The following is a 25594-nucleotide window of genomic DNA, read 5'->3' on the forward strand; positions in this document are numbered from 1 at the left end:
GATGAACTCATCAGTAGACTCAGCCAAGTTGAGGAAAGAATTAGAAAACTTGAGAGTACTTCAATGCATCACAAAAACTGAAAGACAAATTAAAAAATAAAAAATGGAACAGAGCGTCGAAGAGCAGTGGGGCTGCATTGTCAGTGCTCAAAATCTCTCCACTCCATGTAAGCTCTGGGAATGTTTTTTTTGGATCACTCTTTCTTCTTTACCTGGATGTTTGAAATTTTACTATATATATGTGCAGCATAGTACCAAGCAAGTCACCTCTATGTAGAATTCTGGGGTTCCATTTTTCTGCATATTTCCCTACTTCTCAAAACTCTGCCCTGCAAGGTCCAGCTGCCTCAACCTCCCAAATCTTTAATCTCAATTTCCTTAAATCAGCAAGCCAATAGGGCTCTGTTTTGGTTCTCCTCTCTCTCAGGGTTGTAGGGCTTATATTTTCAATTTCTCTTCTCTTCAGTTTGCAGCCTGCACTGCCTGATGTCCAATCTCTCAAGACAATTGTTTTATATATTTTGTCTAGTTTTCAATTTGTTTATGGTAGAAGGTCAAGACCAATCCTTGTTACTTCAACATTTCTAGAAATAGAAGATCTCTATTGTATTTCTTTGTTTGGAGTTATACAATTAGATTCTTTAATTTCTAGTAGGGTCAAACATTACACTGAAGATACAAAACACTGAAAGAGAAGTGAGGAGTCCTAGAATATAAAACACAACTTCTCACATACACCTAGTTCCATGGTGTTGCACAAATATGATGCCCTCTCTACAACTCAAGTCTCCTCATCTGTAAATTGAGAGAGTTGTACTTAATTGCTTCCAATTCTCTTACTAGCATGAACATTTCAAATCTATGGTAGGGAACCGTTTGCCAATTATTTATGGGTAGGTTGACCTTCTTATTGTTTACCTGAAAGCTGATTTTCAACATCACTCGTTAGAGCGAAACAAAAGACTATAGGCTCAAATTGTGCTGTTGTAAGTCCTGCTCACACTAATAAGAATTACACACAGCCATCTCAGAGATAATGGTGTTGTCAATCTCTTTTATGAGCCATGACAAATATCCAAGGAATAATGGAGTTCAAAGTAAACATCCAACATTTCAGGATGGGGTCAGCAAGGCTCAGTTCCAAATTTTTTTCATTACTTTCCCCATCCCCTTCCAGAGTCAAAACACCCATGAAATGTATCCACATCTTAGGCACTGTTGTCTGACTTTGTTGTGATGGAAGTAACAACCAAATAAGAGGGTAGTTAGGCTGGAAATAAAATCTAAATGGTTGATAATCTTCTTTTCTTGTTTCAGGTTCCTGCTAATCAGATAATTGTTGATTAAAGGACTCATTCTATCCTTTTGAAGTCAAAGCAAATGCATTAAAGTGTTTCTGTTGATCCTCAGACCAGGAACCTGAGAGGAAATCTCCTCTGATGTAGATGGTTCTGAGATGGCATTTTCTGGTGCTCTGGCAAACCAAGAATTGTTAGAGTCCTCTGACCTTCTGTGTGCCTCTGCTGATCCATGTCTGACATTTTTCCAACTCTTATTCTATCATCCTAGCTGAGGGAACTTGTCAAGGTAAAATAAACTGTTAAGTAAACTATCAGTGGAAGCATTGTTTCTAATAAGCATGGTAGAGCACATATTGGGGCTCCTCCCACCTCTGTTAGTTTATCTATTGATGTTAGATTCAAAAACATAAAGATGGAAGGGACTTTAGCAATAACATGAATTGTTGGGTAATATTATAACCCCTAACGGAAGAAAGCATGCTCATGCGTTTAAGCAAAAGTTTAAAAACAAAAATGTTTTCTAGTTAACCTCAGCTAAAGGAGAAAATTGAATTAACCAGCCTCCCTTTCCTTTCCAGGTTATTCCAACTATATATACTCTAATTGAATGTAAAATTATAGAACAAATCTCAGGAGTATTGTTTTTTGTTTTGTTTTGTTTTCGTTTGCAAATGTATTGTAGGTTGAAATGAATGAATGGTAGCTCACTGATATGTGCATATGAATGGGCCTGAGAACTTCCTGTACTTACATGTAGAATGGGTCATTAGGGAATTATATGCCTCAATATCAATCAGCCCCCTATCCTATGACACCAGAGGTCAGGCCTGCAACTTTTTACACAGAAAATCCTCCTATTCTTGTCATTTTCTGGAGAGCTAAAGGATAAATTTGTGTCAGTTCTAAGGAAGCTGGGCTACTCTGGACACTTTTACACTTCTGATATAAAGAGCTCCAGAGAAGAATCTTTCAGGAGAGGAGTGTTTAAGAGAAAAGATATTACCTCTTCTATATGAGCAAACTTGCAGTTTAGAATGATTTGGGATACAAAAACTGATATCAGAAGGTATTCTCTATTATTCATATGCATCAAACATGTTAGAATTGATTTGAATATACTTGTTTGGAAGCACATCTACTGTTCTTCCTGCTCTAGAAATTTTTTTTTTTAATCTTATTATTATCTTATTTGACCAAGAAGTTTGGTGATATGCCTAGGTCAGAAACTCTTAAATGAATGAATGGGAATTTAAACCCAAGTCTGGAAGATCACAGAACCACAATGTGATGCTGATGCTGTAACAATTTAGGGTGGGAGGAGAAGTAAGTATAGTTTTGTTGAAAGTCAGAGTGAAACAACACTGTCATCAGCACCTTAATTTCACATGTACTCCAATTTACTTATATTTTACAAATATGTACTCACATATTTGTATATATACTTCAGTGTCCACAGGTTGGTGAAGCTCAGAAAATGAGAGCATCCCAGGAAGCAGATCTCCAAAGTCAAGATTTGGCATTCAGGATTTCTGACTGAACTACAGGATATTTCAAACCTCCCTGCCAGACAACTCCCTTTTGACAGCACAGGCTCTAGAGCATAAATTAGTTCAGCAAGTGTCTGCATTAAATTACCCTGTACAGTTTGTCACTCCCAATTGCCTTGGTTCTAATGGATGCAGGGAAGAAATTCTATGCATCTGGTGACATATATTTATTTCAGATCTAACAAGGACTTTACCTGGCACTCTTTGAGAATAAGTGATTCCAATCCAGTACCCGGCTCCAATGTCTCTCAGACAACACTGTAGTGGTTCCTTGTTTTCTATGAAAGTTTGTTAAAATATTTATCTGTGAGGAATTTCTGTTGCTGTCTTGGAACCACAGGTAGCCTTGACTACCGCTTTTCTTGCTCATTTCCTATGCTTGAATATTTATGCTCCTGTTACCCATTGATTTTGAAAGAGGGGTGTGGAAGTTGATTGGCAGCAGCAGCAAATAGCTGATGAGATAATTTGGCCTCTGTATGAGGGTTACTAATGACAGAACTGTGCCACTGTGACTAATTCATATGGAGTAGGAGAGCTCTGGTGTTCCCTCTTTGCATGCAGTCTTCTGCAGCATTGACGTCAGAGGCAGGGAAGAGTATCTTCTTCACCACAAGGACTCAAGGATGTTCATCATTCTTAGTATTCAGTTGAACATACTGTGTCAAACCTTTAACTTCAAGATGGAGTACCTCTATGGAACTCTCAGAAGCATTCATTCATTCGAGGCATGTCCAACACTGAGGTTATTAGCAGTCTGGGTTGGTAGACTTAGGATGGCAGTAGTATGGAATGCCGTGATTACAGAGCTTTATTTTCCATGGGGAGCCAGGTGATCGCTTCCTCCATTGAAAACCAAGTTGCTTTGCACCTACTTTCCCTTCACTCTCTATTCTCTTCCATAGGTTTGGGAAACATAAAGAACAATTATTCTTGCTCATTCACATATGAATGTGGTATCCATAATGTGTGAAAATTTCAGTCCACTTATCAGCAGTTCATTTCATTTTTAAAAACAATTTTAAAAAACTGGTGTGGTAGATTTTCTCCCCACAGTCCCACAGTAAAGTGAAGAATCACAATATTCATAGAGCATTTTTTCTACTTTCCAATCATGTTCATCTGATAAGCACTTCATAAATATTTGTTGAATAGGTGAATGCAAACACACATGCATTTATATATAAATTTGGATTCTCTAAGATACCTAGGAGGTAAATTGAGGTAGGCAAGGTTAGCGTTGCTTTCTTTACATATGGGTGAAAAATGTTCACATGAGGCCACAGAGGAGGATGATAACAGAGCTGGGTGTCAGCTCCACAATAGCACATTTTGAGTGTGGAAGTGACTAATCTATCCAGTTGGATAGTTGAGAAATTTTTCAGCAGCACAGAGGTACAGCCTATGTGCTCTTAGGGGAAACATCCTACCGTTAAAAGCATTGTTGAAAGGGATGGGAAGCTGGCAGGGGAGAAGGACCCAGATGAGCAGGAAGAATAAGGTACAAGAGTAACTGAAAAGGCAGGTCCCAGAGAAAAAAGACTGGGGAGTAGCTAAAATATAGATAGTGACCACATGAGGCTGGAAAAAGGATAGCTCCTGAACTGCCCCCATCCCAACCGAGCAGTTGGGAACCCTCTTCTAGAACCATAAGCTCCACCAGCAGCCTGTATTCCATTCATCACTGATCTTGGGGTAGAGCCACCTCTGGTTTCTTTTGTTTATTTTGCCAAAGGATAGAGATTCCAGGAAGTTCTGTAACACAAAAAGTGACAATTCCACTATTTGTAACTTAATTTTTCCCCCGGGGTAATTAAAATTTTATTTTAGCTTGGAATTCAGGTAAATTTATCCTGTATAATAGACAATTGGCTGAGTTTATCTTCTTACCTCGTGACTACCTACTATCATTTTCATGCCTTTCAGCCTTACTGTTATTTTCAGGATAAATAAAGAATTTGGGAATGGGACTACTTATTTTCCAAGACACCCACCATCACTACACTGCACCTTCAAAGTTATACCATCAATATATACACACTCCTTTAAATTCTCTCTTCCTTCCTGCCTACAACTAAATATACCCAGATGAGACTTCACATATCTGGTCTATAATAAGAATAGATTTATGAAACTTAGATTATGATCATCAGCCTTCTTGTATCATGATCTCTACCCCCATTCCCATGGTATCCATGTTAGAGACATGTAAATTCTCCTACTATTTCCTGGGACACCTCTCTCTTAGTGTGTTTTGTGATTATGGCCATGCTGGAATATGCAGCACCTTCAAAATCCCTAATAGAACTAGGACTGACAGCTTGAAAACACAGTGTCAAGTGTCCAAGCTATCCTTAGAAAATACTACCTGGAAATATAATGTGGGTCTCCAAGTTCATAGAGCAAGATTCTAAAACAAAACAAAATAAAACCCTGTCTGCCAATGACTGAGCTTTATCCATAAGTAGAATTAATGCACAAGGTCAAGTCCCGAGCATAATTTTGAAGTAGATAAATTTTGTTCCTTCCAACTTAACCCAGAAAAGTGGGAAAGGGCATTTGCCTTGCACTTATATCATAGACTGCTAATTTCAGAGCCTGTGCCAAATTCTGGTTAGGACATAACACAGTCAAACATGGTTGGGAAAGCAGACCCAGGTCTCTAAGATAAAAAGAGTGTTCACTTCTGGGAAGAGTTGACTGAAGAATGTAATGTTGGAGTCAGGTTTTAATGGTATTGGGACTGATTAAGTCCATGGTTGGTACCTTGGTTTTCTCTGCTAACTGGTCTTCTGGGAAGGCCATCTTAATACTTTCTGAACAACTTTTTGCAGATTTCTGTCATGATGTTTTCATAAGAATTATACAATTAAAAGAGGTGTGCCCTTAAAGTTTGATCTACCAGATTTGAGTTCAGTTCTGAGACATTCAACCTGTGTCACTTGTAAAATATGCTTCACTTCAAATCTCAGTTTCCTCATTTTTTAATGTGAGGACAATAATAGCTCCCATGTTAGATGGTTGTGGGTATTAACTACACATCAAGAATTTAAAGAATAGTAGTTGTTACTAATTATCATGGTCATAATCATCATAATCATCATTGTTATTTGTTCTCCTAGCTTGGCCCAGCTCTCTAGACAAACCAAAGTTTCCTGGAAACCTGTTCTTGTTTATCTCCTCCTAAAGAAATATTCTCTCATTCTCACAGCATACTTTGCAGTTTTTAAGTTCTCCTTTCTCCTTCTCATAGTTAGGTATTTAGGCACCAGTCTTTACTGCAAAAATTATTTGCCTTTATCCACCACAGAACATAGACCAATTCTTTTGAATTTATTATAATGAGATAATCTAAGTTGATTAACAGCCTTGTGGCATTGTGAGTTAAGTACAGGGGTTTCATTGCATGGGATCCATACATTTAAGCTGCTTTTAAATTTTATTTCTTAGTGTTTAGGCATGATCATAATAGTTTAAAGTGAGATTTCCAGTTAACAGAGGTTATAACCACTTTAATATATTAGTTTATTTCATCCATTTGTGAACAGAACCCCCCAAATGAAATCTGATTATAGTTCCCTTAGTTTGTTTGTTTGCCTTTTTTTTTTTTTACATCTTTATTGTAGTATAATTGCTTTACATTGCTGAGTTAGTTTCTGTTTATAACAAAGTGAATCAGTTATACATATACATATGTTCCCATATCTCTTCCCTCTTGTGTCTCCCGCCCTCCCACTCTCCCTATCCCACCCCTCCAGGCTGTCACAAAGCACCGAGCTGATCTCCCTGTGCTATGCGGCTGCTTCCCACTAGCTATCTACCTTACGTTTGGTAGTGTATATATGTCCATGCCTCTCTCTCGCTTTGTCACAGCTTACCCTTTCCTCTCCCCATATCCTCAAGTCCATTCTCTAATAGGTCTGTGTCTTTATTCCTATCTTACCTCTAGGTTCTTTATGACAATTTTTTTTTCTTAAATTCCATATATATGTGTTAGCATACGGTATTTGTCTTTCTCTTTCTGACTTACTTCACTCTCTATGACAGACTCTAGGTCTATCCACCTCATTACAAATAGCTCAATTTCATTTTTTTTATGGCTGAGTAATATTCCATTGTATATATGTGCCATATCTTCTTTATCCATGCATCCAATGATGGGCACTTAGGTTGTTTCCATCTTTGGGCTATTGTAAATAGAGCTGCAATTAACATTTTGGTACATGACTCTTTTTGAATTATGGTTTCCTCAGGGTATATGCCCAGAAGTGGGATTGCTGGGTCATATGGTAGTTCTATTTGTAGTTTTTTAAGGAACCTCCATACTGTTCTCCATAGTGGCTGTATCAATTCACAATCCCACCAGCAGTGCAAGAGTGTTTCCTTTTCTCCACATCCTCTCCAACATTTATTGTTACTAGATTTTTTGATGATGGCCATTCTGACTGGTGTGAGATGATATTTCATTGTAGTTTTGATTTGCATTTCTCTAATGATTAATGATGTTGAGCATTCTTTCATGTGTTTGTTGGCAGTCTGTATATCTTCCTTGGAGAAATGTCTATTTAGGTCTTCTGCCATTTTAGGATTGGGTTCTTTTATTGAGCTGCATGAGCTGCTTATAAATTTTGGAGATTAATCCTTTGTCAGCTGCTTCATTTGCAAATATATTCTCCCATTCTGAGGGTTGTCTTTTGGTTTTGTTTATGGTTTCCTTTGCTGTGTAAAAGCTTTGAAGTTTCATTAGGTCCCATTTGTTTACTTTTGTTTTTATTTCCATTTCTCTAGGAAGTGGGTCAAAAAGGATCTTCCAGTGATTTATGTCATAGAGTGTTCTGCCAATGTTTTCCTCTAAGAGTTTGATAGTTTCTGGCCTTACATTTAGGTCTTTAATCTATTTTGAGTTTATTTTTGTGTATGGTGTTAGGGAGTGATCTAATCTAAAACTTTTACATGTACCTGTCCAGTTTTTCCAGCACCACTTATTGAAGAGGCTGTCCTTTCTCCACTGTACATTCCTGCCTCCTTTATCAAAGATAAGGTGACCATACGTGTGAGGGTTTATCTCTTTGCTTTCTAACCTGCCATTGATCTATCTTTCTGTTTTTGGGCCAGTACATTACTGTCTTGATTACTGTAGCTTTGTAGGATAGTCTGAAGTCAGGGAGCCTGATTCCTCCAGTGCTGTTTTTCGTTCTCAAGGTTGCTTTGGCTATGTGGGGTCTTTTGTTTTTCCATACAAATTGTGAAATTTTTTGTTCTAGTTCTGTGAAAAATGCCAGTGGTAGTTTGATAGGGATTGCATTGAATCTGTAGATTGCTTTGGGTAGTAGAGTCATTTTTCACAATGTAGATTCTTCCAATTCAAGAACATGGTATATCTCTCCATCTATTTGTATCATCTTTAATTTCTTTCATCAGTGTCTTATAATTTTCTGCATACAGGACTTTTGTCTCCTTAGGTAGGTTTATTCCTAGATATTTTATTCTTTTTGTTGCAAAGAGAAATAGGAGTGTATTCTTGATTTCACCTTCAGATTTTTCATCATTAATGTATAGAAATGCCAGAGATTTCTGTGCATTAATTTTGTATCCTGCTACTTTACCAAATTCAGTGATTAGCTCTAATAGTTTTCTGGTAGCATCTTTAGGATCCTCTATGTATAGTATCATGTCATCTGCAAACAGTGACAGCTTTACTTCTTCTTTTCTGACTTGGATTCCTTTTATTTCCTTTTCTTCTCTGATTGCTGTGGCTAAAACTTCCAAGACTATGTTGAATAAGAGTGGTGAGAGTGGGCAACCTTGTCTTGTTCCTGATCTTAGTGGATGTGCTTTCAATTTTTCACCATTGAGGAAGATGTTGGCTGTGGGCTTGTCATATATGGGCTTTATTATGTTGAGGAAAGTTCCTTCTATGCCTACTTTCTGCAAGGTTTTTAACATAAATTGGTGTTGAATTTTCTCCAAAGCTTTCTCGGCATCTATTGAGAAGATCGTATGGTTTTTCTCCTTCAGTTTGTTAATATGGTGTATCACGTTGATTGATTTGCGTATATTAAAGAATCCTTGCATTCCTGGAATAAACTGCACTTGATCATGTTGTATGATCCTTTTAATGTGCTGTTGGGTTCTGTTTGCTAGTATTTTGTTGAGGATTTTTGCATCTATGTTCATCAGTGATATTGGCCTGTAGTTTTCTTTCTTTGTGATATCCTTCTCTGGTTTTGGTATCAAGGTGATGGTGGCCTCGTAGAAGGAATTTGGGAGTGTTCCTCCCTCTGCTACATTTTGGAAGAGTTTGAGAAGGATAGGTGTTAGCTCTTCTCTAAGTGTTTGATAGAATTCACCTGTGAAGCCATCTGGTCCTGGGCTTTTGTTTGTTGGAAGATTTTTAATAACAGTTTCAATTTCACTGCTTGTGATTTGTCTGTTCATATTTTCTATTTCTTCCTGATTCACGCTTGGCAGGCTGTGCATTTCTAAGAGTCTGTCCATTTCTTCCAGGTTGTCCATTTTATTGGCATAGAGTTGCTTGTAGTAATCTCTCATGATCTTTTGTATTTCTGCAGTGTCAGTTGTTACTTCTCCTTTTTCATTTCTAATTCTATTGATTTCAGTCTTCTCCCTTTTTTTCTTGATGAATCTGGCTAATGGTTTATCAATTTTGTTTATCTTCTCAAAGAACCAGCTTTTAGTTTTACTGATCTTTGCTATCATTTCCTTCATTTCTTTTTCACTTATTTCTGATCTGATTTTTATGATTTCTTTCCTTCTGTTAACTTTGGGGTTTTTTTTGTTCTTCTCTCTCTAATTGGTTTAGGTGCAAGGTTAGGTTGTTTATTCGAGGTGTTTCCTGTTGCCTAAGGTAGGATTGTATTGCTACAAACTTCCATCTTAGAACTGCTTTTGCTGTATCCCCTAGGTTTTGGGTCATCCTGTCTCCATTGTGACTTGTTTCTAGGTATTTTTTAATTTCCTCTTTGGTTTCTTCAGTGATCACTTCGTTATTAAGCAGTGTATTGTTTAGCCTCCATGTGTTTGTATTTTTTACATATCTTTACCTGTAATTTATACCTAGTCTTATAGCAATGTGGTCGGAAAAGATACTTGATATGATATCAATTTTCTTAAATTTACCGAGGCTTGATTTGTGACCCAAGATATGTTCTATCCTGTAGAATGTTTCATGAGCACTTGAGAAGAATGTATATTCTGTTGTTTTTGGATGGAATGTCCTATAAATATCAATTAAGTCCATCTTGTTTAATGTATCATTTAAAGCTTGTGTTTCCTTATTTATTTTCATTTTGGATGATCTGTCCACTGGTGAAAGTGGGGTGTTAAAGTCCCCTACTATCAGCGTGTTACTGTCGATTTCCCCTTTTATGGCTGTTAATATTTGCTTTATGTATTGAGGTACTCCTATGTTGGGTGCATAAATGTTTACAATTGTTATATCTTCTTCTGGATCGATCCCTTGATTATTATGTAGTGTCCTTCTTTGTCTCTTCTAATAGACTTTATTTTAAAGTCTATTTTGTCTGATATGAGAATTGCTACTCCAGCTTTCTTTTGGTTTCCATTTGCATGGAATAACTTTTTCCATCCCCTTACTTTCAGTCTGTATGTGTCTCTAGGTCTGAAGCAGGTCTCTTGTAGACAGCATATATATGGGTCTTGTTTTGGTATACATTCAACCAATCTGTGTCTTTTGGTGGGAGCATTTAGTTCATTTACATTTAAGGTAATTATTAATATGTATGTTACTATTCCCATTTTCTAAATTGTTTTTGGTTCATTATTGTAGGTCTTTTCCTTCTCCTGTGTTTCTTGCCTAGAGAAGTTCCTTTAGCAGTTGTTGTAGAGCTGGTTTGGTGGTGCTGAACTCTCTCAGCTTTTGCTTGTCTGTAAAGGTTTTAATTTCTCCATCAAATCGGAATGAGATCATTGCTGGGTAGGGTGATCTTGGTTGCAGGTTTTTCTCCTTCACTTTAAATATGTCCTGCCAGTCCCTTCTTGCTTGCAGATTTTCTGCTGAAAGATCAGCTGTTAACCTTATGGGGATTCCCTTGTGTGTTATTTGTTGTTTTCCCCTTGCTCCTTTTAAAATGCTTTCTTTGTATTTAATTTTTGACAGTTTGATTAATATGTGTCTTGGCATATTTCTACTTGGATTTATCCTGTATGAGACTCTCTGTGCTTCCTGGACTTGATTAACTATTTCCTTTCCCATATTAGGGAAGTTTTCAACTATAATCTCTTCAAATATTTTCTCAGTCCCTTTCTTTTTCTCTTCTTCTTCTGGAACCCCTATAATTCGAATGTTGGTGCGTTTAATGTTGTCCCAGAGGTCTCTGAGACTGTCCTCAGTTCTTTTCATTCTTTTTTCTTTATTCTGCTCTGCAGTAGTTATTTCCACTCTTTTATCTTCAAGGTCACTTATCCGTTCTTCTGCCTCAGTTATTCTGCTACTGATCCTATCTAGAGTATTTTTAATTTCATTTACTGTGTTGTTCATTGTTGCTTGTTTCATCTTTAATTCTTCCATGTCCTTGTTAAATATTTCTTGCATTTTGTCTATTCTATGCCCAAGGTTTTGGATCATCTTTACTATCGTTATTCTGAATTCTTTTTCAGGTAGACTGCCTATAGCCTCTTCATTTTTTAGGTGTGGTGGGTTTTTATCTTGCTCCTTCATCTGCTGTGTGTTTTTCTGTCTTCCCATTTTGCTTATCTTACTGTGTTTGGGGTCTCCTTTTTGCAAGCTGCAGGTTCGTAGTTCCTGTTGTTTTTGGTGTCTGTCCCCAGTGGCTAAGGTTGGTTTAGTGGGTTGTGTAGGCTTCCTAGTGGAGGGGACTAGTGTCTGTGTTCTGGTGGATGAGGGTGGATCTTGTCTTTCTGGTGGGCAAGTCCATGTGTGTTAGTGTGTTTTTGGGTGTCTGTGGACTTATTATGATTTTAGGCAGCCTCTCTGCTAATGTTTGGGTTTGTGTTCCTGTCTTGCTAGTTGTTTGGCATAGTTTGTCCAGCACTGTGGCTTGCTGGTCGTTGAGTGAAACTGGGTGCTGGTGTTGAGATGGAGATCTGTGGGATATTTTCGCTAGTTGACATTATGTGGAGCTGGGAGGTCTCTTGTGGACCAGTGTCCTGAAGTTGCCTCTCCCACCTCAGAGGCACAGTAATGACTCCTGGCTGCAGCACAAAGAGCCTTTCATCCACAGGGCTCAGAATAAAAGGGAGAAAATGTAGAAAGAAAGAATTAGTAGAAGTAGAAAGAATGAATGAAAAAAGAAAGGAATGAGGGAGGGAGGGAGGGAGCGAGGGAGGGAGGAAGGAAGGAAGGAGGGAAGGAAGGCAAAAAAGAAAGAAAGAATATAAAGTAAAATAAAATAAATTAAGATAAAATGAAATAATGTTATTAAAATAAAAATTAATTATTAAAAAAATATGGACAGATAGAACCCTAGGGCAAATGGTGGAAGCAAAGCTATACAGAGAAAATCGCACACAGAAGCCTACACATACACACTCACAAAAATAGGAAAAGGGGAAAAAATCATAAATCTTGCTCTCAAAGTCCACCTCCTCAATTTGGGATGATTCGTTGTCTGAAGGAGGGAAGGAAGGAAAGAAAGAAAGAAAGAAAAGAAAGAAAGAAAGAAAGAAAGAAAGAAAGAAAGAAAGAAAGAAAGAAAGAAAGAAGATAAAGTAAAATAGAATAAAGTAACATAAAATAAAGTTATTAAAAAATAATTATTAAGAAAATAATTAAGCAAACAAACAAAAACGGACAGATAGAACCCTAGGACAAATGGTGGAAGCAAAGCTATACAGACAAAATCTCACACAGAAGCATACACATACACACTCACAAAAAGAGGAAAAGGGGAAAAAGTCATAAATCTTGCTTTCAAAGTCCACCTCTTCAATTTGAGATGATTCATTGTTTATTCATGTATTCCACCGATGCAGGGTACATCAAGTTGATTGTGGAGCTTTAATCCGCTGCTTCTGAGGCTGCTGGGACAGATTTCCCTTTCTCTTCTTTGTTCTCACATCTCCCGGGGCTCAGCTTTGGATTTGGCCTTGCCTCTACATGTTTGTCTCCAGAGGGCGTCTGTTCTTCGCTCAGACAGGAAGGGGTTAATGGAGCAGCTGCTTCAGGGACTCTGGCTCACTCAGGCCAGGGGGAGGGAGTGGTGCAGATGTGGGGCAAGCCTGCGGCAGCAGAGGCTTGCAGGACATTGCACTAGCCTGAGGCAAGCCGTGCGTTCTCCGGGGGAAGTTGTCCATGGATTCTGGGACCCTAGCAGTTGCGGGCTGCCCAGGCTCCCCGGAACGGTGGTGTGGATAGTGACCTGTGCTCGCACATAGGCTTCTTGGTGGCAGCAGCAACAGCCTTAGCGTCTTATGCCCGTCTCTGTGGTCCACGCTTTTAGCCGCGGCTCGCGCCCGTCTATGGAGCTCCTTTAAGCAGCGCTCTTAATCCCTTCTCCTGGCGCACCAGGAAACAAAGAGGGAAGAAAAAGTGTCTTGCCTCTTCGGCAGTTCCAGACTTCCCCGGACTTCCTCGCGGCTAGCCGTGGTGCACTAACCCCCTGCAGGCTGTGTTCACGCCACCAACCCCAGTCCTCTCCCGGCGCTCCGACCGAAGACTGAGCCTCAGCTACCAGCCCAGCCCGCCCTGGCAGGTGAGCAGACAAGCCTCTCGTGCTGGTGAGTGCCAGTCGGCACCGATCCTCTGTGCGGGAATCTCACCGCTTTGCCCTCCGCACCCCTGTTGCTGTACTCTCCTCCGCAGCTCTGAAGCTTTCCCCCTCTGCCACCCGCAGTCTCCGCCTGCAAAGGGGCTTCCTAGTGTGTGGAAACCTTTCCTCCTTCACAGATCCCTCCCACTGGTGTGGGTCCCGTCCTTATCCTTTTGTCTCTGTTTTTTCTTTTGCCCTACCCAGTTACGTGGGGAGTTTCTTGCCTTTTGAGAGGTCTGAGTTCTTCTGCCAGCATTCAGTAGGTGTTCTGCAGGAGTTGTTCCACGTGTAGATGTGTTTCTGTTGTATCTCCAAACTCCAAAACTCCACGCTCCAGAGGCCCTCCTTTCGAGGCTGCCTCTCCCCTTCCCAGCAGGGCCTAAGCAGAGGCCCCTCCTACTTTAGTTTTTGTTGTTATACTAGCACTTTATTATTATCAGCTGCCCTATATCAAACACTGCCTTATATGGAACTATGCACCAGTCACTCTGCTAATTATTTCAATAATCCTCACAACTACCTTAAGTTAGATTTTTCTCTTAGAAAAGAAATTTGAAACTCAGAGAAGATATAAGGATAATATGCCCAAGATCACACTGATAATAAGTGGCAACATTTGGATCTGAACCAGGGCCTCAACATCCATGCTCTTAACCAACTCTACTATAAGGTCAGAAATTGAAGATTTTTAAACTCAAAATGCAGTAATGTTGTTCACATCTCCAATATTTACTTCTCCTGTATTGTCCCCTCAGTCTTGACCAATAACTACCTGTTCAGTTTTCACTTGTAGAGAGAAGATGTGTTGCATCAAGAAGAGTAGTGGGAGTGGAAGAGAGAGGAAAAAAGAGAAATAGAAGGACAAGTGACTCAAGGATAGAACCAAACTTAAGGAAAAAAAAGAGAGGGGAGATATGACATCCTCCAATTATCTTTTCTATGCCACTCTCTACTTGTGGATTTTTCCTGTTTTTTGCCTGAAACATATTCTGTGTCCTTCAGTTCTTGAAGATATTATATAATCTCAATTTTCATAAACCTACTATGAGTTTAACTCATAATTGCTTAAAATTTTCTCTGTCCCCCAAGAGACATTTTCATTTTAGTAGAAGACATTTTGCAGACTAAAAATACTTCAGGATCAAAAGCAATGAATATTTTATGGTGGGTTTCTGGCACCAAGATAATTTGTGAGGAGGATATTTCTGGACTGATGGCCAGAAGACACAATTCTTTTTCTTATTATGTTCTTGGCCATATGGTTTGGAGCCAAGACCTTAAGCAAAGGAATAAGATTTGAAGAAAAAGGAAGAAGAAAAAGAAAGAATGGAAAGGAAAACTGAGGTCTGAAAAAAATTAAATTGAGTGGTCTGACTTTCTTTCTTGGAAGTTCTCTAAATATACACAGCTATGCCACTCTATCTCCATTGGCAAGGTGGGCAAATGTAAAAGAAGTCACTGACTATAAAACTCATTTATCACCCTGATTTCGGTAGGAATTTTCAGCAACCACATGAAAAGAACATTATTGTCCATCAGGGAATTCTTTTCTCTCTAAAGAGTTCTTTCCTGGGGAAGAAAACAAGTTAGATTCCCAAAGCCAAGTTTTTGAGACAAGTACACAGATTGGAAACAGGACGGTTTTCAAAGTTCCAAGAAGTCTTCACGAAAATGAATTTATTTTCCTTGAAACATAACACAATCAACTGTTTTTTTCAATGTATACAATTGTATTCCTGGCCCTGTAAATACTCTTGGATTATTAAATAAATTGAACTAAACTGGTATTTAGACAAACAATATATTTTAATGAAAGCCTTCAAAATATAATTAAGCCATTGCTTGGTTTCTTTGAACAAGCACGTATTAAGTGAAGCCAACATGTATTTGCCTTTGTAGAAACTGATACTAGAGCAGATATAGTTATAATCAAATGCAGAGCTCTCTCTTGATTCTTTTCATCTCAATCTATGCATCCTAATTAAGGTCATATGAATGAACTAAAGCTATTAATTTTATATAACCTGATATACTTACACTGCTGAATAAATCTAGAGTTCTTTAACCAAATTAGAGAAATTAAATGTAATGGATATATTTGTTGGCTGGGGCCAACATATAATTTACTTAAACCAATATTAGAATTGAAACAAATGTATCTGTATCAACCACCTACATTTTCCCAGCATATGTAATTGTTATATAAATACATATTCCTCTAAACCACTTCATATTCATGAAACCAATGAATTAATTGTATTCAGCAGATGTGACAGAATAATCACCCCACCTTCCATTTTCTTTTTTTTCTTCTCTCTTTTTAAATGTAAACTATAAAACATACTTTTGTGAAACAAGTTAGCTAGTGAAAGAGAAAAGAGTATATTACAAGGCAAAATTAATGTGGGCACTGCTATCTGTTGGCAGGAATGCAGGACTTGGAGTTAGCAGTTATAGCATCTGTTCCAATTTTGCAACTAACTTGTGTGTTCTAAGATAAATCACTTAACTCATACTGGCTTCACTTTTCTCATTTGTTAAAATGGAGATAATACTTCCTTAATCATACAGAGCAGTTATAAGAATTAAAAGGAGATAAATATGTAAACTTACTTTGAAGTGGTCTTGCAATCATTGCACAGATAATAGGCATTATTGTTAGTGATAATTCCCATGTCCTCAGGTTCAACAAATGGTTGTCAGTGGCCAAATAGAAGCAGTCATACCAATTCCATTGAACGTTTCTCCTTTTTTTGTGACAGTCTCAGGCTAGAATGATATTCTGAATGGCTAGACAAGTGCACTCGTTTTTATTCCATATGTTAAGCCACATTACACTTCTCCTTGGTCTCTTTGACTGGCAAGAGTAATAACCAAGAAAGAAGAACAATGGCTGATTTTTATCTATTACCTTTTTGTGATCCATATAGGGGGAGAAAATGTAGCAGGATTTTTTTCCTAGAGAAGTAATAAAATAAAGAGTATACTATATCTCAGCAAGTTCTGAATAAATAATAAGTATGTTCTTCAAGGAAGAGATAATGAGAAATGCCTCATGCATTTTGGACAATGCATGATAAAACGGAAATCAATGTTGATCCTACAAATATGGAATAACATTGGAAAAATATGATAGGAGTTTAATTGAGGACCCAGTTACTCACAGGTGATGGGTGTCTGCAGACTTCAACATGACTTTACTACAGGAACTTTTCACCTCTGCATTTAAATGACTTATTAGTTGAAAAATGAGAACAACTATTTCACATTCTGTGAAACTCTAACACTTGACAAACTTTTCTGTAATGCTGCTCTTCTCCTTTCTGAGCCCTCTCTTGAGGCCTTTCTCTAAGACAGCTTCCCAATAACAGTTGCCTTGGGCAATATTCCTATCACCTAGCCCAGTAACTTTCAAACATTTTTTTCACAACAAATAATGTTTAAAAATAAATTTTACATTCTGAATCAATATAGACATACACATATACACATCTATGTAATAGAAAAGAGATTTCTAGAAAAATTCTTGTCATTATGACATATGATACTCCATGAAATTATTTTGATTCTATACCATTGTGTAATATTTTATTAAATATTATTGGTCGATACCCAATTGCTGTCAGTATTCACCAATGAGAAAATATATATAGTAGAAAAAACATTGACATAAACAAGAGTTTTCTCTTAAAAACACCTCTCCTGAAGAATCAGAGGTTTATATATTCACATAAGCATGTTTACTGAAAAGAATTCTCTTGTACTCACAGGAATATTTGTTTTCAAACTTGATTCTAAGTGAGTTGAAGAATTATGGTCTTTAGGGTTAGATTTAACCAGGTTTGAATCCTATGTATTTGAGAAAGGATTCATAAAAATCTCTGAGTTTTAGTTTCTTCAATTGCAAACAGGGAAAATCTTGCTTACTTCGTTGGCTATTGTGAAAGTTAATGTAACAATATGTTTGTGAATGTGCGTATCTTAGGTGTTCAATATATATTGGTCTCCTTCTTTCCCACTAGCTTCATTTTCTTTTTCTTTTTTTTCTTTCTTCCTTCTTTACTTCTTAAGAAAGCAGTGTTTTAGTTACCTAGAGGATTGAACCTAGAATGGTTAGAATTAAAGGTATAATGCTTACAGTATTAATGGTGATTCCATTTGCCAAAAAACAAGGCCAACTCTTTATGAATGAGGCTGTCAGTTAGAGACTGAAAGAAACAAAGGAAATATTCTCAGCCACTGACCCAAGAAAAATCTTACTAGCAAATGTGGCAGAGAAAAGAGCAAATGATATTTGTGGATTTGGACAGCAACAATGCCGAGAAGTTATAGGATCTCCTGTTTGCTTTGTATTTTATACTTGCTAGTCTATCTAGCCTAGAGAGACCTCAAATTGGAAGTAAGTCCTGAGAGCAATTATTTTTAAGCCATACTAATCCAAACAGCATGATTCCCAGAGACTTTAACATGAGTTATCCCTAGGAAAACATGAGATGTTTGTTTTCCTACAACCCTTTTCTTTGTCTGTTTCTCTCTCTGCCTTTGTCCCTTCCAAGACTGCAGAGTTCTCTTGTTGCCTGGAATCCTCACTCAGACTTTTCTTGGTCTTCACATCAGGGTAAAAATTTATCTCTCCCTTGAATTACTAAATTAAAATGACAATTTGCTTAAGATTCTCATTAAGTATTAAAAGAAATAAGAAAAGTTAGCTTACTCAAAGTAGCAGATATGAAAATGATTAGAAACAGGTTAGTGCTGAGTCCCTTCTTGATTCTGGGGAGAATTAAAAACAAACAATTCTGAATTTTGGCCTCCTCCTGAATCACCTACAGTGCTTGTTTCATTCTGGACTGTATTTCTGGAAATTTTAATTTAGTAAACTGGACAAAAGGCTGAGGATTCACCTTTTTACATATTTTTATAGTCTCTTTTACATCATTTTAATTTTGACTTTGATCAGTACTTTGATAATTTCTGCCAAATTCAAAGATGGTGCTTTACAACTGAAAGAATATATGAAGAAATAATTAGGTGTAAGAGTTTCCTTTCTTAAAATTGTACTGGAGAAGGGATTACTCACAAAATTTATGCCTGAACTCCACTCTACTTTCCAACTACTACCATTTCAATGTGGAGGATAAAATAGGATTTTCTCATTGTGTAAATTTTAAGAGAGCCCCCAGTAGGTATCTAAGCTATGGTTCAATGTGTTATTCAGTAATGATCCTCACAGAGATATGGAACAGAGCATGTATCTTGAATTAGATTCTCTGAAAACACCATCAACCAATTATAATATTATAGACATTTTGAGCTATATTGATTCTTGAATTTTTCTAAATGGGAAAACCAGAGTTCAGAGAAAGGAAAATGGGCATAAAGTCAGACAAAACATTTTCATATTTAATTTCTTATTTGTTCATTACAAAGCATCAAGGTAGAAAGTGTATGTAACATGATATCTGTCTATAGTTATAGAAATTGAAGTTCAGAATATATTTGATGTGTTTGCAATAATACCTCTACTCATTGAGGGAGTTAGGAATCAAATCAGATCACCTGATGCTAATTCAGCGTTCTTTTGACTGCATTGTGCTTTATACAGCAGGGTCAAGTATGAATTATTTTTCAAAGAAAGTGCTTGCAAGAGAAGCAAGATTGATGTATGAGATATCTGTTGCTTAGTGACGTTCAACAACACTATTTAGCTTATGATTTGGGAGCTCAGAAATTTAAGTTTTATTCATTGGGTTGGTTTCCAGTCACGGCTTGGTTCACTCATTTGTGATCAGTTGCTGGTCATCTAGTGGTTCTGCTTTTGGGTATTAGTTGACTGTCATTCCCAGGGAGCAAGGAAGCCATGTGTCTCTTCTCATCTAGCAGACTGGTCCAAGACTGTTTACATGGAAGTTTGACATAGTTCCCAGCAAGAGAGCAGAAGATGGAATGCTCCTTAAGGCCCATGTTCAAAATTGGAACAATATACCTTTGGTAACATAAAGTCACAAGGTAAGATTTGTGACAAGGAGTGGAGAAATAGACAAGGCATGGAGAAACAGACTCCACCTATTGGTGGAAGGAAAAAGTTATATGTAAAAGAGTGTAGAAGGGGAAGAATTAGGGTTATCTGTGCAACTTACACAGTTTATTTAAAAGTGTTAGATAAATTAACAAAATATATAGTATATATACACACACAGCTAAAAATGTTTAAGGATTTACTGTGTTTTGCATATTTGCATTTATACTTTTCTTATTTTCCTGGTCTTTTACATTGGAAAAAATGTATTTAAAAAAGTTTAAGTCACACAATCTTTGAGGATAATTTAAATAATGGAAATCAATAAAGTTCAATACAAACTCTTGAGTATGGCTATAAAATCTTCCCAGTTATGAGGATGCTCATTATATTTCTCCATATCCACATGATGGACTGACACTAAATAGCGTTTTGTGCACCAAAGAGTATTAAAGTAAGTGTGGATATTATGAATGTGAGGGTCATGAAATTCCTGATTGGATTATATGTGGTGAGAATTGGTGGATCCACCATCTCTCAAAACTATTTTAAACTCTTTGAATAATTAGAGATGTTCAAAGGAGGCTCTAATATAGAGACTCTTAGGTTTAATCGATAGACCACTTACAAGTTACATAATTTACCTAGGTCACTTCATGGACGGTAGCATTAGATTTACATCTTTAAAATAAAACTAAACTTGGAGTGGCCAAGATAGTGGAGTAGGAACACCCTGAGCTCACCTCCTCCCATGGGCACACCAAAATTACAACTATTGATGAAGATGACATGAAGACTAGCAGAAAAGATCTTATATAACTAAACATTTGAAGAAGGAACCATAGCGATGTGGGTAGGAGGGTCAGAGACATGATACACTACAGACTCATACCTCCCAGTGGGAAACCACAAACAAAAGCATAATTACATTTGCAAACTTTCTCCCCAAAAAGTGAGAGGTTCAAGCCTCACATCAGGCTCCTGCACCAGGAAGATAATTCCCCAGAACATTTGGCTTTGAAGGCCAGCATGGCTTACATTTGGGAGAGCCACAGGACTGTTGAAAATAGACTCCAATCTTAAAAGGCACACAGAAAATGTCACATGTTCTGAGACCCAGGGAAGAGGCAGTCATTTGAAAGGAGCTTGGGTCAAATTCACTTGCTGATATTGGAGAGCCTTCCAGAGAAGCCAGAGGTAACATTTACCCTGGGGACATAGATGCTGGCAGCAGCCTTTTTTGGGAGCTCTCTCTACCATAAGGATATTGGTATCGGTGAGCACAATTTTGGAATTCTATCTCTAGCTTACTGGTATGAGGACCCAGTCCCAACCACCAGCTTGTCAGCACCAGTCCTCGCCAGGCAGGGATACATCCCCACCTACCAGCAAGAAAGCTGTCACAGGATCCCTTGAGCTCCCAGCTGCCCTGGGACCTTACCGCATCTACCAGAAAGTCTAAGAACTAACCCCAGAACACCTGGAAGCCTGCAGACAGCCTTGTCAGTATCTGACCCCACCCACCAAAGGGCCAGCATCACCCTAGGTATCCCTGAGTCCTGTACCTGCTCACCAGTGGGCTAGCATCAACTCCAGGGCACCTTGGGCCCCTCAACCAGCCACACTGGGATCCAACTCCACCCACCAGTGGGCTGACACCAGTTCTGAGACACCTTGGAACTCACAGCCAGACATATAAGAAACCAGCCCTACCCACCAGTAGGCCAACTCCAGCTCAAGGAAAACCCCCAGGACATGGCCCCATCTACTGGCAAGCCAACTCTAGCTCTGGAACTTCTGACCCCACAACCAACCACACTGGGACATGGCCTCATGCCGCCAGCTGGTCAGCACCAGGACTGGGAATCCTTAGGTTGTGCAGGCAGCTGTGCTAAGACTTTCCCCCGCCCACCAGTGGCTGGCAGCCTCCACTCTACACAAACACTGACAGACACCAAGACTGGGGACAAGCCATGCCTACTAGTGCACACACAGTAGTCAGCCAACCATAAAAGAAGGGTCCACACAGCCCATATAAAGGGTACCCCTACAGCATAGACCTCTGTTGATGAGGGGGAATGTGCTACTGAGCCCCTAAGGATGTCTCCTACATAAGACCTCTTCTCCAAGGTCAGAAAACATAACCAACCTACAAAATACACAGAAATAAAAACAGAGAATTAGGCAAAATGAAACAAGAGAGGAATATGTTCCAAATGAAGGAACAAGATAAAACATCAGAAGAACTAAATGAAGTGGAGATAAGTAATCTACCCATAAAAAGTTCAAGGTAATAATCATAAAGATGGTCAGAGAACTTGGGAGAAGAATGGATGAACACAGTGAGAAGATAAAAGTTTCTAACAAAGTGTAAGAAAATACAAAGAACCAAACAAAGCTAAAGAATGCAATAACTGAAATTAAAAAAAAATACACTAGGAGGATTCAATAGTAGATTAGATGATACAGAGGAATACAGAGAACTGGAATACAGAGTAGTGCAAATCACTCAAGCTGAACAGAAAAAAGAATTTAAATAGAAATGAGGACAGTTTAAAGACCTCTGAAACAAAATCAAGCATACCAATATTTGAATTATAGGAGTCCCAGGAGAAAAGGGAGAGAAAGGGGCAGAGAATGTATTTGAAGACATAATAGATAAAAACTTTCCTAAAATGGGATAGGAAACAGACATCTAGGTCCAGGAAGAACAGAGATTCCCAAAAATCAACACAAAGAAGACCAAACCAAGATACATTATAATATTATAAGTAGCAAGGGAAAAGCAACTAGCTACATAGAATGGAATTCCCATAAGACAATGAGCTAACTCTTCATCAGAAACTCTGCAGGCCAGAAGGGAGTGGCATGATAGATTTAAACTGATAAAAGGAAAAACTCACAGCCAAGAATACTCTACCTGGCAAGGATATCATCCAGATTTGATGGTAAGATCAATAATTTTACAGGCAAGCAAAAGCTAAAAGACTTCAGCACCATGAAACCAGCTTTACAAGTAATGTTAAAGGGGCTTTTCTAAGCAGAAAAGAAAAGACCACAACTAGAAATATGAACATTACTAAAGGAAAAATCACATTGGTAAAGGCAAATATACAATAAATGTAATATATCCACCACTTGTAACGCTAGTAGGAAGGTTGAAAGACAAAAGTAGTAAAGTCATCTATATCTACAATAAGCAGTTAAAGGATACACAAAATAAAATAAAAAAGATGTAAAATATGTCAAAACCAGGAAATGTGAGGTGAGTGGGGAGTAAAAATGCAGGGTTAAAATGCATTCAAATTGAATAAATCAGTGGCTTAAAAAATCATGTGCATATACATATATAGATTGCTGTATATAAACTTATGGTAACTACAAACCAAAAATGTATAATAGGCACACACACACAAAGAGAGAAAGGAATCCAAACATAACACTAAAATAGCCATCATATCACAAGAGAAGAGGGTAAAAGAAGATGGAAGGACAAAAAACCTCCCACAAAACAGTGAACAAAATGACAATAAATGCATACCTATCATAATTACTTTAAATGCAAATGGACTACATGTTCAAGTAAAAAACATGGAATGGCTGAATGAATATAAAGACCCATATGTATGCTCCCTACAAGATTCACTTCAGACCTCATCACAGACTGAAAGCAAAAGGCTGGAAAAAGGTAGTCCTTACAAATGTAACCAAAAAGAAAATCAGGGTAGCAATGCTTATATTAGACAAAATAGACTTTAAAACAAAGGCTGTAACAAGAGACCATGAAGGACATTAAATTATGATCAAGGGATTAATCCAAGAAGAAGATATAACAATTGTAAATATATACACACCAAACATGGGAGTACCTAAAACATTAAGCAAATATTAACAGACATAAAGGAGGAAATTGATAGAAATACAATAATAGTAGGGAATTTTAAGATCCCACTTACATCAATAGATAGATCATCCAGACAGAAAATCAATAAGGAAACAATGGCATTAAACGACACTGGAGCAGATTAACTTAATAGATATATTATAGACCATTCCATCCAAAAGCAGCAGAATACACATTCTTGGGCTTCCTTGGTGGCACAGTGGTTGAGAGCCCACCTGCCGATGCAGGGGACACGGGTTCGTGCCCCGGTCTGGGAAGATCCCACATGCCGCAGAGCGGCTGTGCCCGTGAGCCATGGCCACTGAGCCTGCACGTCCGGAGCCTGTTGCTCCGCAACGGGAGAGGCCACAACAGTGAGAGGCCTGCGTACCGCAAAAAAAAAAAAAAAAAAAAAGAATACACATTCTTTTTGAATGAACATGCGCTAGGATAGATGACAGGCTAGGCAACAATCAAATATCAGTAAATTTACTAAGATTAAAATCATATCAAGCATCTTTTCTGACCACAATCCTATGATACTGGAAATCAACTACAAGGAAAAAAAAAAACTGGGAAAAAACACCACAAATGTGTAGAGGTTAGACAATATGCTACTAAACAGCTAATGGATCAAAGAAGAAACCAAAGAAAGAATTTAAAACTACCTGGAGACAAAGGAAAATAAAAACACAATGATCCAAAATCTATGGGACACAGCAAAAGCAGTGCTAAAAGGGAAGTATACAGCAATATAAGGTTACCTCAGGAAACAAGAAAAAATCTCAAAAAACCTAAACTTATACCTAAGGGAAATAGAAAATGTAGAGCAAAACCCAAAGTTAGAAGAAGAAAAGAAATAATGATGATCAGAGCTAAATGAAATAGAGATTGAAAAACAATAGAAAATATTGACACCAATAAAACTAAGAGCTGGTTCTTTGAAAAGATAAACAAAATTAATTAACATTTAGTCAGACTCATCAAGAAAAAAATAGATAGCCCAAATAAATATAATCAGAAATGAATAGGGGAGTTGTAACAAACACCACAGAAATACAATGGATCCTAAGAGACTACTAAGAACAGTTATATGCCTGTAAAATGGACAATCTAGAAGAAATGGAGAAATTCCTAGAAATATACAATCTTCCAAGAATGAATCGGGAAAAAAATAGAAAATATGAACAGACTAATTATGAGTAATGAAATTGAATCAGTAATGTTAAAACTCTCAACAAACATAAGTCCAGGACCAGATGGCTTCACAGGTGAACTCTACCAAATATTTAAAGAAAAGTTAACATCTATTCTTCTCAAACTATTCCAAAAATTTGCAAAGGAAGTAATGTTTCTGAACTCATTCTATGATGTCTGCATCACCCTGATATAAAAACCAAGAAAAGATATCACAAAAAATGGGCTTCCCTGCTGGCACAGTGGTTGAGAGTCTGCCTGCTGATGCAGGGGACACGGGTTCGTGCCCTGGTCTAGGAAGATCCCACATGCCATGGAGTGGCTGGGCCTGTGAGCCATGGCCACTGAGCCTGCATGTCCGGAGCCTGTGCTCTGCAATGGGAGAGGCCACAACAGTGAGAGACCTGTGTACTGCAAAAAAAAAAAAAAAAAGATATCACAAAAAATGAAAACTGTAGACCAATACTACTTAAGAACATAGATGCAAAAATTCTCAATGCAATATTAACAAGCCCAAATTCACAATACATTAAAAGGACCATGCACTATGAATTAAGTGAGATTTATCCCAGGGATGCAAGGATGGTTAAATATCTACAAATCAATCACTGTGATACACCACATTAATAAACTGAAGAATAAAAACTGATGTGTTCATCCCCATAGATACATAACAAACTTTTTACAAAAATCAACATCCATTCATGATAAAAACTCTCAAAAAAATGGGTACAAAGGGAACATACCTTAACAAATATAGGTCATTTATGAAAAGCCAAGAGTTAACATCATACTCAATGGTGAAAAACTGAAAATATTTTCCCTAAAATCAGACACAAGAAAAGGAAACTCCTCTTGTCACTTTTATTTAACCTAGTATCAGAGGTCCTAGCCAC

The sequence above is a fragment of the Monodon monoceros genome, unplaced genomic scaffold (assembly GCF_005190385.1).
Source record: "Monodon monoceros isolate NGI ecotype Baffin Bay Population unplaced genomic scaffold, NGI_Narwhal_1 Super_Scaffold_1, whole genome shotgun sequence".
Classification (NCBI taxonomy): Eukaryota; Metazoa; Chordata; class Mammalia; order Artiodactyla; family Monodontidae; genus Monodon; species Monodon monoceros.